Source organism: Hylaeus anthracinus, unplaced genomic scaffold, assembly GCF_026225885.1.
Source record: "Hylaeus anthracinus isolate JK02 unplaced genomic scaffold, UHH_iyHylAnth1.0_haploid 12002, whole genome shotgun sequence".
Taxonomy (NCBI): domain Eukaryota; kingdom Metazoa; phylum Arthropoda; class Insecta; order Hymenoptera; family Colletidae; genus Hylaeus; species Hylaeus anthracinus.
Window position 1 is genome coordinate 1275081 of NW_026534349.1, and position 15784 is coordinate 1290864.

Here is a 15784-nt window from a genome sequence, read left to right on the forward strand (position 1 = left end):
GACAGGCGAAGGAGCCGCTCGGTTCTGAAACGCGCGCTAACCGGGAACCCGCGGTGACTATTATCGCGCACGATGCAAACCGACACACCAAGTCCTCCTCCTGAAAGCAAAAGAGTGCCGTACGAGTACGTGGAAGGAGAAGGGACCACAAAAGCCGGCCGTGAGAGGCTAGGGAGTCCCCTGGGAAACCAGCCACCGCATTGGACGGTAGGCGGGATCACACACTAACGAGTACACCCACCTTCCGGCTACCCACTAGCACCTATTTAACCTTTCATCCCAACTTCTCCACCTAATCCACCTCTATGTGCCCTTACGCGGCAAAGGTGAGCGACCGGAGTCGCGGTTACCGGAACGGCTACCGGACACTTGCTACTCTTGTCCACCTAATGAGATAATTCCTCTTTCGTGTCCTCAGGGATGAATTTCAATTGACCTGGTATCGATTTCATCGGTGCCTTTTCGGAAATAGATTCTGGCTTCGGGGATATGAATAAAGTGAGAACGGAGTGATTCGGTTTTTTGGAGTGGAAAGATCATTTGGTTTTTATTTTTTTCGTATTCTGAGGAGTTAATCTATGGAACTTGGAAGACCTACGATCACGTGGTAGTTTGAGACTTCTCTTTAGAGAGATTCGTTATTTCAATTATTTCACATATTTAAATAAATGGAAAATTTCTTCTTTCAGATTTTCGTAATTAAATAAAATAGAAGTTCATACAAATATAAATCGGTAACAGTATCTCTCCTCTTATATCCATTATATATTTTTCTTTCTTCTATAGACTCACGTTCATCTCTTTGCTCCCTGAACTTCTTGCCACTGAAACAAAGATCTACCACCGTTACCATTGATTTCAAAAATTAAAAAAAAAAAAAAAAAGAAAACTACCATCCATCCATTCATCCAAACATGTCTCCAGAATTTCTCCCCAACGTAAATCAACATCTCCCCCATTCACCACAATATTCAGCGACAATATTCACGCTTAACGAGCCAACGTGACGCAATGTCGCCCAATTTCCACGAAATCCATTCGAAGTCGCGCCAGCGGGGTTCTTATCGAGTATCCCGATCGGGTGGGTTCACGGTTAGGTGTGTGTAAACACCGCGAGAGTGTTCTAAAAGCAAAAAAAAAAAGAAAAAACACGGGGAGAAAAGAAGAAGGGGCGACAGGACCCAAGAAAAGAAAGCGAAATCCGAAGTGGACCCCCTGCAACCCCTGTGAAATCGACTGGAATGGATTCTCACACACGGCTGGAGCTCTGTACCACCTTATGGGGGCAACAGAGGTGCCCCGGCTCCCTACGGGGACCCATAAGGTGTTCCCTCGCCAACCCGTGCCCGTTTTGGAAACGCGCGAGCGCCCACCCATCGCGATTATTTATCTCATTGCCGTCGTGACGTTAGGTGGTCTTGATTCTGTGCGCCGGCATTCACACGCAACCTCTCCTTGTATTTAGTCGGGATTAGCTACTCTCAAGGCCTCCCTTGCCACGAATTTGCCCCATTTACGTAGCAACTTGAGAATTTGGTTTTGGAGTTTCGACTTAATATTTTTTAAACGGCTGAGAAATAAGAACTCTTCAATTTTCTATGTGTCGTTCTTGTCTTTCTTCGCTAAATTTAAGTATTTTAATTATCGAGGACTTTTTACGTAAACTACCTAAACTTGCTACCTAAGTTTAGATAGGACGTCTCATCCAAAGAAGGATTTCACTTGGCCATCTTAATTGATCAAACTGCATTTCTCCACGGTGATTGTGGTATCCGAACGTTAGTAAGTCTTCGCCGGTGGACGCTTTCTGCCCGATGATTTTATCGATCGCGCAAGTGGACCGAATCGTGCAGACGGCTGCGGATTCGACGACGAGACGGGAACTGTCCCGTTCGCAGCGATGCGAAGTAGCCAGTGCAAAAAGGAGAGACGCCTGCCATTAGAGATCGCCTTAGGCACGCATGAACCTCTCGGAAGTCGAACTGATCGACTCCCTCAAAGAACACCCGAAGAAAACGTTCTAAACATTGTTCCTAGTCAATGATAGTAAGTTCTAACATTTTCGCGTGAAAGTTGCTTTGATCAGACGGTCCGACGTGCCTTTTTTATTTGCCGATAACGCAACATCGAGTCTTCTAAAGCTGTAAGCGAAAGATTGATCAAAATATGTATGTATAATAAAAACACTTTCCCAAAAGCAACGATCGTGGCCTCCGTTTCAGTTCCAATTAACGCGATAAGTTTCACTCCACAGTCAAGTAAAATTGTACCCGACCAATAATAAACGACAATTAAACCCACACCGAGCAATCACGTAATTCAACAACCTTCATCTATTCGTCGTGCTATATTCCTCAACCCAAGCTCCAATTTTTAATCAACAAATTAGCGAATAAGACGACGTCCTCTAGAAAGAAAAAGTTCATCTCTGATTCTCAATTCGATGCAAGCATGCAAGAGGTTCGTTTAAGCACGTATCAAGCTCCGGCGAGGTTGAATGGATATTGAATCTCAAGGATTCGTCGCGAGGTTCCCCACTCGTAAGTGGCGGCTGACCCACGTTGCAGCGCGTAGCGCAAAATGCTTGATCACCGTTTACGGTGGTGGAACAGCGGAACGGACTTTCGAAACTCCCAAACTGCCAGTTTAAAGTCACGCTCGCTAAACCTGAGCACGCGATGCAACTTCGCACGAAACTATGCGAAACTTGCCGAGGTAAATGGTCCGTAGAGATTCTGGCCAACCGAAGTACACTCTTCGGGTCTAATGATTGATTTCCATGAAAACTATCTCGTTGATACACTGACACACTGTGGACCTCGTGCACTCTGGGTGTAGCTATAATTTGTTTGGTGCGTGAGTGCCTTCCACGTACGTTTAATGTATGTATTTCATCGTAAATGCGTGAGTAGTATACAGGTAAGGTACACGAAAGTGGACTTCCAGATTGTAGTTTAATAGAAAACAGTCGCTATTTCAAGTGATCTTGATCTCTCTATTTAGGCGTAAAAAAAATATTACTAATAATTTGGCATTAACGCCATAATCTCGTTGGTCAGATTCGATCGACCATCGCGGAAAGGTAGCCAGCGAACCGCTAGAAGTGTATCGTCTAAAATCAGAATCGTCTGGTTCGCTGGGAACGGCGATCAATTTGGCAAAAGTCCGAACGGTTTGGTTCGGTGAGTGGCGGTGTCGTCGCGACGCACGTTGTGGGTGGGCTCGGCGTTAAGGCGCATGTGCAAGGTTCGGTGTTTCGTCACAATCGACTCCGCCTACGCGGTCGCGGACTCGATGCACGCCGTTTTCCCTTTTGGCTCGTTCACACGCGCACGCGACGTTTCCGTCCGCCCCGGAGGTGAATCGCGTCGGATCGGTGCTCCTCAGCCACCCACGCTTAGGCCGCGTCCACACGTACCACGCAACCCCCCTCCACCGAGCTACCCCCCTCCCCCTCCCCCTCTCTCCCTCCGAACACGCAACCCGTGGAAGCGGCACGCGCGTTTTCATTCATGCCAGCTGCGCTCCGAGTGGGTACTATACTATAGTAGCTTGACACGTTCCAGTCGGTAGCGACTAGTCGAAGCAAATTCGAGGCACGCGGGTCAAATTCCACGATATCTTACATTTTCCACGTTTTCTCCTGATGTCGCCTTTCTAACGAACCATGGTAATTACTGTTCGGGGCCACGTTGCGAATTTACAGCGGCTACCGATTACAGAGTTCCGGGATATCGTACCATTTTGGAGTAAATGGGAAAATTGGGGGTTCATTGGGTTAATCTTAGGGTGCTTTGGAAGATTATGGTGGTTTGCGCTTAGGTTAGAAAAAGTTTATATGCTCGCATACCTATACCGTCTTGTTACTAAAAACCAGAATTTTAAAGCTTCTTCTATCTATAAAATTGCCGAACAAACGAACTCGTGCGGGCAATTGGTCCGAATTTCACCGTGCAATTGGACCCGTGAAAGCGTCTCAGATCGGCAACGCAGAAATTGGTTCCGTGGCTTCCAAAGCGTCGGGATGCTCGCGTGAGAGCGTCTCAATCTAATAAATTCATGAAGGAACGTCGTCCGCGTTCTCACAGGCTTCGCGGAATATCGAAGCAATTCCTCACCGCTCCCGTGTGATCTCTCGACCGCAAATCGGTACACTAGAATACCATTGTTGTCCCGTCCAGCCCGCAGAGGCTTTTTCTCTCATTACTCGACTTCCGTAAAATTATCGATTTTAATTTTTACGCCCGCTCGAGAAAGCAACGATCGCTAATGACACCGATCGACTGCTGTTTTTGCGCCGCACTCTTTAACCTCTGACGATTCCAATCGTTTCGTTTCGGATGGCGCGAAGAGGAGACTCGAAATATTTAGATATTGTTAGTTCTATAACGAATAAAAGGTGTATGATCGCGTTTATTTGTTAGACTGATTCTTCTGTTCCTAAGATCAAATTGAATGAGATGCGTTAGATATAGAAACGAATTATATGTGTTTATATCGCAGGATTGAAGGTTCGATGCTCCATTCTTCTCTATTTCCAAAGATATGGTACTCCACATAGGAACTATGAATCGAGCATTGACAAAAATATTTACCTCTTCCATCTAAAATTCAAAATGGCTACCGCAGGCCTTCGACAACATCCCCCATATATCAAGCACATTGTCTCCTCTATCGATAATTTTCCAAACCCAGCTCGTGCCGTACGATAATCCCAATTTTTCCTCTTAATCGCAAAGGCTCGGTTTGCTTAACTGCCTATCACGAGTAATTATTGAACGAACACGTCCGTGGCCCGTACCCATTCACACTTTCACGAACTCCCTTTTGATTTACGAACGTTTTTCTCCTCGTCTTTCGCGCCCCCACTCCGTCCAGCGATAGTATAATCGTTTTTCCAAGGAGTAGTCGTCACGCAGTCTGGAGGTGCCGTACTTTGAACGCATACTTACGGCCGTGCCTCGTCATTCGCAAATAAGCACATGCGTTCATTGAATGGAACGGGAAGAAATCCTTTCGAAAAAGCTTCCTAGATACCGGAGAGATTAAGACCAGCAATTTGTTTGCCTTGTCTGTTTGTACAGGCGCGATAAGTTCCGTGAAATCCAGTGAGTAACTGGGAAAGTCGTGTTTTCCCGTTCGACCGGATGCGCCGGGATTGTTTCGTCGATAATCGATCGTCAATTAGGAAACGGGAAGATAAGATCCTTATCGCGGGTCCCCTAACGAAACTGGCCCAAAATTTGGATTCGTTAGAAACGGGAGTGATAGTCGGAAAATTTTTAGAAGAAATTGAAAGGAATTTCTTCAACAATATTACGAAACTATATTTTAGCATCGTTTGTTAATTTTTTAATTTATTCTTTTCTCTTCGACGTTTGGATTCATTTTATTGTCTTTTTTTTAAAGATATATCTGCATGAGATTAACATTGATAATTGATTAAGAGTGGAAAATTTTTAATTCAATACTGATTAACTTTTTAACAGCAAGGGAAATGTTAGACGAAATCGACGTATTATTGGACGTGAAATTTATAAATAGATTCAATGAATTTCTTACGTGGAGTCCCCAACCTGACTGCTGGTCGATATAACGACCAGCCCCGCTGTTAAAAGATTAATAACTATTAAATCTTAAATCTTGAACTGTTCTGAATTGTATAAATGTCACGAAACGCCGGAAGAAAACAATAAAACTGAAAATTAATAAACGTTTCTTTAATAATTCTTTAATCATTCCTCAAAAGAGATTACACTTTTCACGCGAGAAAAGTAAATGAATATATGAAAGTTAAGGGGAAGATCCCATTTATTTCTAAAATGTGTTCTCGACCCTACATTCGAAACGTTACAAATTACTCGAAAATTTCCTTCAGCGGCTGGCGGAGCTCAGAAATGTAAATTCGAGCGGTAAACCAGCGAGCAGTCTTCCTATGACAAGAGCCACTTCCGGTCAAGGAACATAAACTCCTCGAAACAGTCTTAACAATCGCGAGAAACACTGGAACCGGTAGCCAGCTACCCTCTCGAGGTACTTCCGCTCTAGCATCGTCGTTAAGACGCAATCGTTCTGGTAACGATCTCGCAAAAATATCGAGAAATCGATGAATTGAACTAATTTAATAAGGAACTTCCAAATGCGAGACATTTCGAGAAAATAACGACCAAAGGAGCATTAATATATCATTTATTTTATATTTTATATAGGTTTCGATCTAGGTTTGGATCTCAGTTATTCTCGGTATCTGCAAATATTAAATGGTGGAATTTAATATTAAATGCTGCATAAAATTAAATGAAATGCAAGATTGCAGATAAACGTTTGAAACAAATTAATTTCTATTATTTAAACTAGACAGATTTTGCCTTTACTTCTGGTATATATTACAAGTCTTTCAATTTGTATATTTCAAGTATGTTTCGTTTGAATAAATATACACAAAGTATCTCACGTAGTATTTACTGTCATTTATGTATAACAAAATGCAATTGATCGAATATGAATAAATATTGTATATTACTAATAACAACAAACGAAAATACATATTCCATCCCATTGGAGCACATCCAATGTGTTCGTCCAAACGTGCTAAAGTAAATATTAATATCCTATATCGGTAATATAAATATAAACTGAGAAGAGAAGAGTTTTCATGTATATATTTATATGTTTCGTGACAAGTAAAGTAATTTAGCAAACGTCGCGCAATAAATTTCTAAAGTCCCCAACCAGTCTTGAAAGGCGACCAGATATAAAAAAAAAAAAAAAAAGAGGGAACGAAAAACACTTTAGGAATCGTGGAAATGGCGCCAGGGAGTGTTTCACGAGCAGTTGATCGCGGAAATACTTCACGGCGGTGAAGCGCGGTAAATTTAAACCCGAATGGATCTACCTAGGAAGAGGTAACTAGCTTCCGGTTCGGTCGAGGGTAAGCCCAGCCACGGACAGGAAGCAACGTCCTGACCGGAAGCGGCTACCCTCGCTAGACGTTGCACCCTCGACGTGGTTTATCTTGGCCGCCATCTTGGGACTGGAAGACCCCTGGCACCCCTGTCTTAAGTCGCGAAACCATTAGTCCAAGGCTTTACGACTCCTGGTTAACGGCCGAAAACGAGGAACAACGCTTTTCAAGAGATAATTAGCGACTCTAAGTACGGTCGGGACATATTAGAACAATTGCGCGCCGTCGGCGATTACGAATTACTGTTCCAGTTGCTCGAATCTCTTGGCAATTTTCACCGAAGACATCGATGCAACGTTTTCGCGCCCATTGTTGCACGGAAGTACATTTTAGGGCCGTTTACGAGACTTTTTAGTGAATTTTTGTTCAGTGAAATTGATCGTTAAAGTTTTAAAACAGCAAATAATTAATTTTAAAAAAATTTAAAAAAGAAAACTAATGGATATAAAATTATGATTTTTCTTATTTCAGAGTATCGACAATGAAAACAAATGGCTACCATTCGTGTACGTAATATAGCTACACTTACTACGTCCGTTCTGCAATTTAATATGAAATCATCTTCTCAGAGTCTCATCGTTAAAATTCGCTTCCAACATTCCTAATAAAGGTGAGCTATTATTTCATAGAAGCTAATCCATCCTACTCCTTTTTCTCAAACAGTAATCCCTCGAATCGCTCGAGTGACGCAAGAAGAAATCACGTTCCGGTAAGTAATGACTAGTCGAGACAAAATGAAGGCATGTCCATTTTCTGCTAATGGAACCTTTCTAATGACACGCGTTAATTACTGTTCGGACCCTGCTACGAATTTACAGCGACCACGATTAGAGGCGAGTTCGAGGAAATCGTAAAATTTCGAAGTACCTTGGGAAATCGGGCGACCGGTGACTTAACGTTAGGGTGTTACAGAAGATTATGATGTAAGCATCAAAAGAGATAAAGATAATAAAAATTGAATCAGTATTAAACTTTAAGGTACAAATAACTTATGCATTAATTAAACTAAACGTTTAATTTCTGCGATCATCGGTAAACGAAACGAGCATCTCTACTACGTCCTATCGCTGATCATACGTCCAGGGACTGAAAAGACCCCAAGTATGGATTAAAATCGTTTCCAACGAAGACCGTCGGAAAAGTATGGGGTCGCCCGGGTGGTTTCAGAGGGAAGGGACACATCCAAAGTGACTGGCAGCTTCTGAAACCCCCTGGCAGGCGTGTCTAACCGGAGAATTCACGGGAACCTCTTGGGAATCGAATGATTTTGTCAGCGGACAAATTAGTTTTCTATCTGTTTTGTCGCGTCGAAAGAACCACTTGAAATTCCAGTAGCGACCCCTTAACAAAGGGGATCGACCACCCTCCGTGCACCCTTTTCCATGGAAAATTAGCATCGTGGCTCTCCATTATGACCACTCGAAATAAAATAGCTCTCGTCTTCCCTCGTCTCTCGTGCTAACGTACTTTTCATCTAGCATTACAGAATCTTTATGGAATGGATGATCGACACAGAGGAGAGTTAATTTTCACTTCCGAGGTGTTTCGCCCCAGTGGTTTCCGTGGCTGCCGAATTCACCCTTAATATCGACGCGAATCGAGCTCATTTATTTTTTACGCAGTCTCCCCCGCGCGGGCCAGCACCCCGCACGGGGTTTTTGTCGGCTCGGAGGTAGTGGTCCCGACCACGAAGAGGTCAGGCAGGTGAACCTTAATTCGTTGGGGGGCCAGGAATATCAAAGGGGGCCGCCAGGATCCTTCGGAGGATTCAACGAAACCGCCATTAAGGGGGCCACCGAACCGTTCGCTCTCGTCTGCATTCTGCTCGACGATTCGGGAAGAACAAACGTTCAACGCCTGCTTCTACCGCGTTCAAGAATTGATCTCAATTCTTGAACCTCCTTGTATATAGTATAACCTCTTTGTATAATTTGAATTTAATTTACCATTGTCTACGTTTCTTAATATGTTTATCAATTTTGTATGTTTCAGCGTTTCAACAATAATTAAGCTTGCTCAGACAGCTTCAAATATGAATTTTTCATTTTAATATGAATAATCATTTTGAATAGTTATTTTTCCTTCGATTGAAAAAAGCTTTAAACAACACACGTGTCGAAACAATTTATTCTTTAAAATGAAAATGTTAGAACTCCGTCAAAATAAAGACAGCGATACTTGGAAGGAGAAAAATTACACCTGGAAAGAAATTACGTAGTTTGCGATTAAGTCGCGTGCCCCTTCGTCACGGCTGGCTCAGAGTCATCGGGGTATGTCGAAACCACCGATCACCTGTCTCTTCGGGGTCGTTCGTCGCGGTGCACGAGCACTTCCGACTGAAAAATAAAGAATCTGCAGGTAAGAGGCACCTGACGGAGGCGGATCCGCCTTGTGCGTGTGCTCCGGCACCTGCTGCTCTTCGATTTGACTCCGGTGGACCAGAACCTCGCCTGTAATGACTTCCCAAGGGATCTTTCGATTCCAAAAAATCGTCCAACACTCCCTTGCGCACGCGCAACCACCATTCATCTTGATCGTCGCTGGGATCCTTGGATTATTAATTGTTGGAATTTCAAAAATTTAATTTCATTGGAAAATGTATATGTAAATGAAGCATTTTTATAGACATATAAATTATTAAATCTGATATAAGATCTAAGATGAAGATCGAAAATTGTTGTTCAGCAATAATGCATGATACATTCTGTCGTTACAAAGATTGCAGCATGATTTCTCTCACGAATAGGCCTAATTCAGACGAGAAGGAAATTAGTGTCAAGCGTCGACCTCTCGTCGATTGTCGATGTCCCTGCACGAGCACCATCAGGATGGAAACGTGGGTTCAATGGGGATGCAGAGAGGTCGAAGGTTAACAAGACTACGTCGACTTAAGTGTCGCAGGTACGTCGACTCGATACTACTTGTTGCTTCGGGATATCTAACCTGCACGCGAATTCCCGTTGCGATTCCCCTACTCGACATCGCGCGATTGATCCTTCTACGGTCGTCTGATAAAATGCTAACCCTGTTTCAATAAAAGCGGAGAAAATGATCGTAAACGGTAGTTCGAGATGACTTTTTAAAATCTAGCTCGGACTAAGAAATTAATAAAAAATAGAGCCGTAATAGATTAAATCCTAACCTGCACAGCCGATGTGGATGTTCCGATATATAAATATCAATCGCCGTTCGAATACTTCGGTGCAGAAAAATTCGCCGAGCAATCCCAATCCCATCCCTGCTTCGAATGGCAGAATTCCATCGATCGCAAATCGAACGAAACGAAAGCACGTCCGTGTCCATAATTCCGCGATCGGCTGTCGAACGAGGAATCCGAAGAACCACGGGACGGGTGGGTCTCGTTAGGTGGCTGGAAAGGTGCCTCCTGGGTGCCCACCGCGCTGGGACCTAAATCTCAGATTACAATCTCCGTCCGAGGGGGGTGGAACGGTGCCAAGATTGAGAGCCTCTGTACCTTGGCCCGTGTATTCGAAGGTAGAGACGCGAAACGAACCGAGAGAAAAAAGACTTGGAAGCCACGAGCGAGGGCAGCTGGAGGCACCATGGGCAGTGTTTTATTGTGAACTCCAACGAATCCGTACAAATTTCAATTTTTACACGGAATTGATGTCGATTCATGTGTCTCGTTCTTTTCTTAATTTTCCTGGTTAATTATCTATGGTGCACGAATTAGTACCATCAAATTGACCCGCTACTTTTTTGCTTACGCTTTATTTCTATAGACTCGATTTAGACGATTTCACAAAAAATAAATCCTCGTGCATCATTCGCGTAAAATCAATGTGACGCCAAAAGGAGACGCGCACGCGAGACAATGGGGTTTCCGAAAACGCGTAGAACAGTCCAATAACGCGGAATCCCGAGTGAAAGCGAAAAAAGCACGCGACAGAGAGAACGCCACACGTTGGAGAAGAGGAGAGAGACTCGTGACTGACGATAACCATCGTACGAGGGAACAATGAAGAGAGGGAGACGGAAAAAGGGAGAAGCTCCGGCAAGCGATAGAAACGGATAAAGGAAAACGGGCGATAAATAAGAAAAAAAAGGAGTCAAAGGGATGAAAGATACGCGGGAACCAGATAAACAGATAGAGAGACGAGGGAGACGGAGAGAAAGAGAGGAACGGGAGAGATTAAGATGTCACGTGCACACCGAGGGACAAATACGCCCGGTAAGGATACGTGTGCAGCACACCCGTGGAACTCGCCGGCGCTCGTGCCACCTCCGACTCGTTTCACCGCTGGGATCTCGCATTCCTACCTGTGGACTCGAACCGGGGGTCGCGGATAAGCCCTTAACCTCCTTGTAACTTTGACGCAGCCCGGTTCAGCCTTCCATCTGCTACGTCTACGAACTTCCACGAGTGATTTTTACCCGCAACTTCCACGGACTAAGTACGCGCGTAGGACGACCACGGAATTGTAAATGCATGGCTATCTACTCCCGTCGTTTTTTTTTTTTTTTTTCTTTTTTTATAGGCATTTGGTCCAGCGACGTTTGCGCAAAGAAATTCTACGTTCGTTTGCGTCGATGTATCGGGTGGTAGGTTTAATCGCGCGTCCGTCCATTAATCAAAAATTATCCTCCCATCGTCGGCCTTCGATGGCGTTTCGAATTTAAAGGAGAAACTCGAGCGATTCCGCGCGCCGAGGCCGCGGGGGGAAATTCCGCGGCACCGTTCCGTGTCTTATTCATATTCATGAAGATTCGGCTTTATTTCCGAGCAGAGGGGCCAGAGGGATCGCGTGGGTGTCGGGGAAACACCAACCAGGCGACACCGTTCCCCGTGTCACGCGACAGGAGGTCTCTGATTCTTCGGCCTCTCGAACTTTATCAGGAAGGACCTGCACCTCGCGCGCGCGCGCACACCGTGAACCATCGATCCTGTCGGTGCGTAGTTAAAATTTTTGTTAACGTTACACGCCGTTCCGTCTCTTTTTTTCAACCACGGGACCGAGTACACCCTCGACCAACGCTCGGGACATGTGGTCGCGGTTGTAGATGTTAATTATAATTAGGGGAATCGGTTGTATCGTAACCGAACAGAATGATTCGTCGGTGCTTGGTGGGAACATGAGTCGAAGTCTTCCTTGGGAAGAAGCGGATGAGTGTACTGCAGATATTTATCTATGTTTACGAAGAAGAATGGAGAAGTGCAGATCTATGTATCTATGTTTATGTAAATACACAATATTTATATTTTATTGTAAAAGAAACTTTAACTCAAGTTTCTGTTCTTTATCTCTGTAGATAAAAATATAACCGTGCATAAACATTCGCAGCCTACAGCGCGAAAGTCCGTACTCAACCGACAGATTACTTAAAAATTCGTCTGAAATTAAAGAGCACGAATGCTCGCACATTCGCGAGTTGAGTTATCTGTCAGTCGCGCGACACGAGTAAAAAGACTTTAATTTTCAGCGAGGGATATTGATATTTTAATGGGCCATGAACAGCGTCAATGTTTCTGGTTGTACTCCGAGAGGTAGGGCGCCGTGAGAGCCGATGCTCCTCGGTTTCGTCCTCGTGTCTGACCCCCCTCCCCCAGGCTCATCGTCGGACCCCCGCTGAGCCCCGGTACCATGCTAACTGTCCTGTCATTGTCACGAGCCACACCGCGGGGACATTCGTTCGTGAACGTAGGATCCACTTCCTCCGCGTTAGTCACGCCCGATTACTCTAGCTGGAACTTTGACGCAGTCTCCGTACGGCGTTCTCCATTTCACGGAGACTTTGGAACCCGAGATATTCCACCCTCGATCCCATCTCCGGGCGACGAAAAATTTTATCCAACGGCCACTTTCTTCCTCGTCGCAACCAACGCAGTATCCCCTCACAAGCCATCTTTAGAAAACAACACATTACCTTCAACCTCTATGCCAACGTGTGCTTTTTTCTTTAATCTGGTAGCCTCGACATCGTCACAGAATTCATCATATGAACGTCAGTGGTCCATTCGACAGCGATCCATTCGCCATTGATTTATTTACCAGCTTGACCATCAAATCGTCACCAGCAGTCAACGATATGCGCCCAGATGAGTCTGATCGCGTCGTCGACGGTAAAGATCGCTGGGAGCGAATCGAAGCGCAAAGCTAGCCGTCGGTGTGTTGAGTGGCGAGTAGCTCAAGTCACGTTTTCCGTGGGAGCAGAGCGAATTGTACGGAAGGAGAACGGGGTGACAAGACAAAAGATATAAGAAAAGTTCCACGGCGGTGAGGTCGTCCACGGAGTGTGGGAATAACTCCGTTCCTCCGCTCTTTAGACCCGATAGGCATTCCGTTTCTTTCCATCTCTACGGGACTTTTTGCCGCTGTTGTCGCGCCGTAAAATCGCTCGTTACGCGCTTTTTACGCCGCGGTGAAAAGAAAATGTATAATGTATTAGAACCGGCGAGTGGAGACGCGATATCATTCCGCGAAAGAAATCGTCACGAAATCACCGTGATCGCTGATTGCGGCGATGACAGAATTATCGTTTTTACGATTATAATTTTATTACCGTTACCGAGGAAGTCCCGTATGATTCGATACCGCGGAGGAAAGAGAAGATATCCCGTACGATGGTTTATTGGTTTAATGTTTTGCGAGTCGAGCGACTTCGGGTGTCTCTACTTGTTGGGGTACATTTGTTGATAAGGTGGTAAGAGAAAATCATTAAATTCAAGGCAAGAATCGAAATTGCTGGAATAATTATTGCGATAATTAAATTTTGTTAAAGGACACCATATTTCAGGCAGAGGAAGAACGCTGGCCTCTTTGTGAATTTTTTCTGAAAATATAGAGCATCTTCTTAACGTGTTACTGAAATTTCTGACTCGCACGGTAGATGGAGTGTACGTATATGTAACATTCGTAAAAATAAAGTCCGGTTCTACTTAATATTGTCTGCTCGGTAGAGAGTAGCAGATCTTCTTTGAGTTCGGTTTTATACGTTCGGTCGTTTCCACAGGTTTAATTGACACTCCGAAATGTTTCGGATAGAATTGATATAACTCGACAGTGCCAGCCATCGCCGGAATGTAATTATATTACGGTCGTTGCTCGCTCGGAAATTTAAAAGTCTCGAAATCTTCGAGGAGTACTTTAATCAGACTCGATTTAACCAACCTCGAGAGCCAATCGTCAGCTCCTCGAAATTGGCAAGCTCGATGAAACTTAACTGAAAATGTCCGGGAACACTTATATATTTAACCCGATCGACGTGTTTACTCGCTCGCCCCGACCTCGATTTAATTGCGTTTCCGTGTCGAGCGAGCTTAATTAATTTTTCAGTGAATTTGTAATCTTGGAATTATTTTAATCCCGAGAAATAACTGCACACTCGCGATACGTAGCATGTGGACAGTGAAGCAAACTTATGGCCGCCAACCTTCGTACACATAGTACACTAGAGACCAAGTCGAGAACATAAAAGGTTGGTAATTTAACGTATAATAACAAAATGACGATCGAATTATTGAATATAAAGACACAGAATTAGTTTGTAGACCTATTGTTTCAATATAAAATTAAAATTGCAATGTCTCTATGTGACTACTCGATTCAATAAATGTCGTAGATAACGTCGCTATACTTTTTCTTTCGACACAATCAAATTTTGTCCATCTCCGGCTTAAGAATGTTTGAAAAATTGTAAAGTTCCTGGAAATAAGTTCCCCGATTTACGAGGGATGAATAATTGTTCCCAGCTCGGATCGGATGAATTTATGTTCATCCGCGAGCCTCGAATCGTCGGTTATCGATGCGGGGAGAATCGAGAGGACGACTTCGAGGAGCAGGGTCGACGAAGGGGGCCAGGTCTGGCGCATATCATCTTAAAGTTTAATTGAGTCTCGGTCCCACGAGAAGTCAACACCGGAGCCAATCTTACTCGACGCGGGCCCTTGGGAAACGGGCTCCGTCCCTGCACCCTTCCGCACTGTTCCCGCTTCCTCCACGTTTCATCGGCTCCCGCAGGAACCTGCGGATATCTCCTGACACGACCTTTTGTCGGGAACACCCTCCGAGGGTCAACGAAGGACTCGTAAGTAAAAAGCTTCTTTAAACTTTACCGACGTTGCTAGTTTTGTAATAATAATTCGCGTTTGCAATCTTACAAATTTAGGAGGATGCACTACCTCCTGGTTAGAAAGTTTTAATATTTGGGAATATTTTTCTAGCGATATTGTATGTCTAATAAAAATATATGTTGCGTGTATTTAAAGTATGTACTTTCAACTATGTTTCGATCAATTTCCATGGAAATATGTTAATATCTGTAACCTCCCTTGTTCACTTTCTCTCTATTTGCAACCATTGTTTTCTATCGTCGAATTTTAATTTTCATATCAACATCACAGGATCCTACGTCACTTTCCTATGAGTAAATGTTAACTCTCGAATAAAAAATTCATGTATAAATACTAGACATTTGCAGGCAGATGCAGTTCCATTTCCTCGACTTTAACATATGAAATTTTTCACCTGCGCATTCGAAAAACCAAGTAAATTCGAGATTTGCCAAACAATCGCGTGAAAATAGAATAATCACAGATTTATTTGACTCTCTCGCAAAGCCTCTCTCATCCCTGCGACGACACGGAACATCCCCGGCATTAAAACGAGTTAATTCGAAGGAATCGCCGTTGGAATGAAATTTTAAGGGACGAAGACGACGGGAGCTGCTTTAGAGGTAGTCAGCGGAGTTGGTCTAAAGAAGTTTAAACATTTACAAGTAATTCGGCATCCCGACCTTGCTCCGGGTTCGACTCTCTGGTTGCCAAAGGTGGTAGGGGTCGAGGACGGGAAACCTCTTGCG

At 44.1% G+C, this 15784-nt stretch overlaps 1 protein-coding gene across 1 annotated transcript in view; it reads right to left on the reverse strand.

Annotated features, from left to right (window-relative positions):
- The window catches only part of LOC128891819 (zinc finger protein 423), an 83689-nt gene that overhangs the window by 16861 nt on the left and 51044 nt on the right, over positions 1 to 15784 (reverse strand). The gene's annotated exons all lie outside the window — the stretch shown is intronic.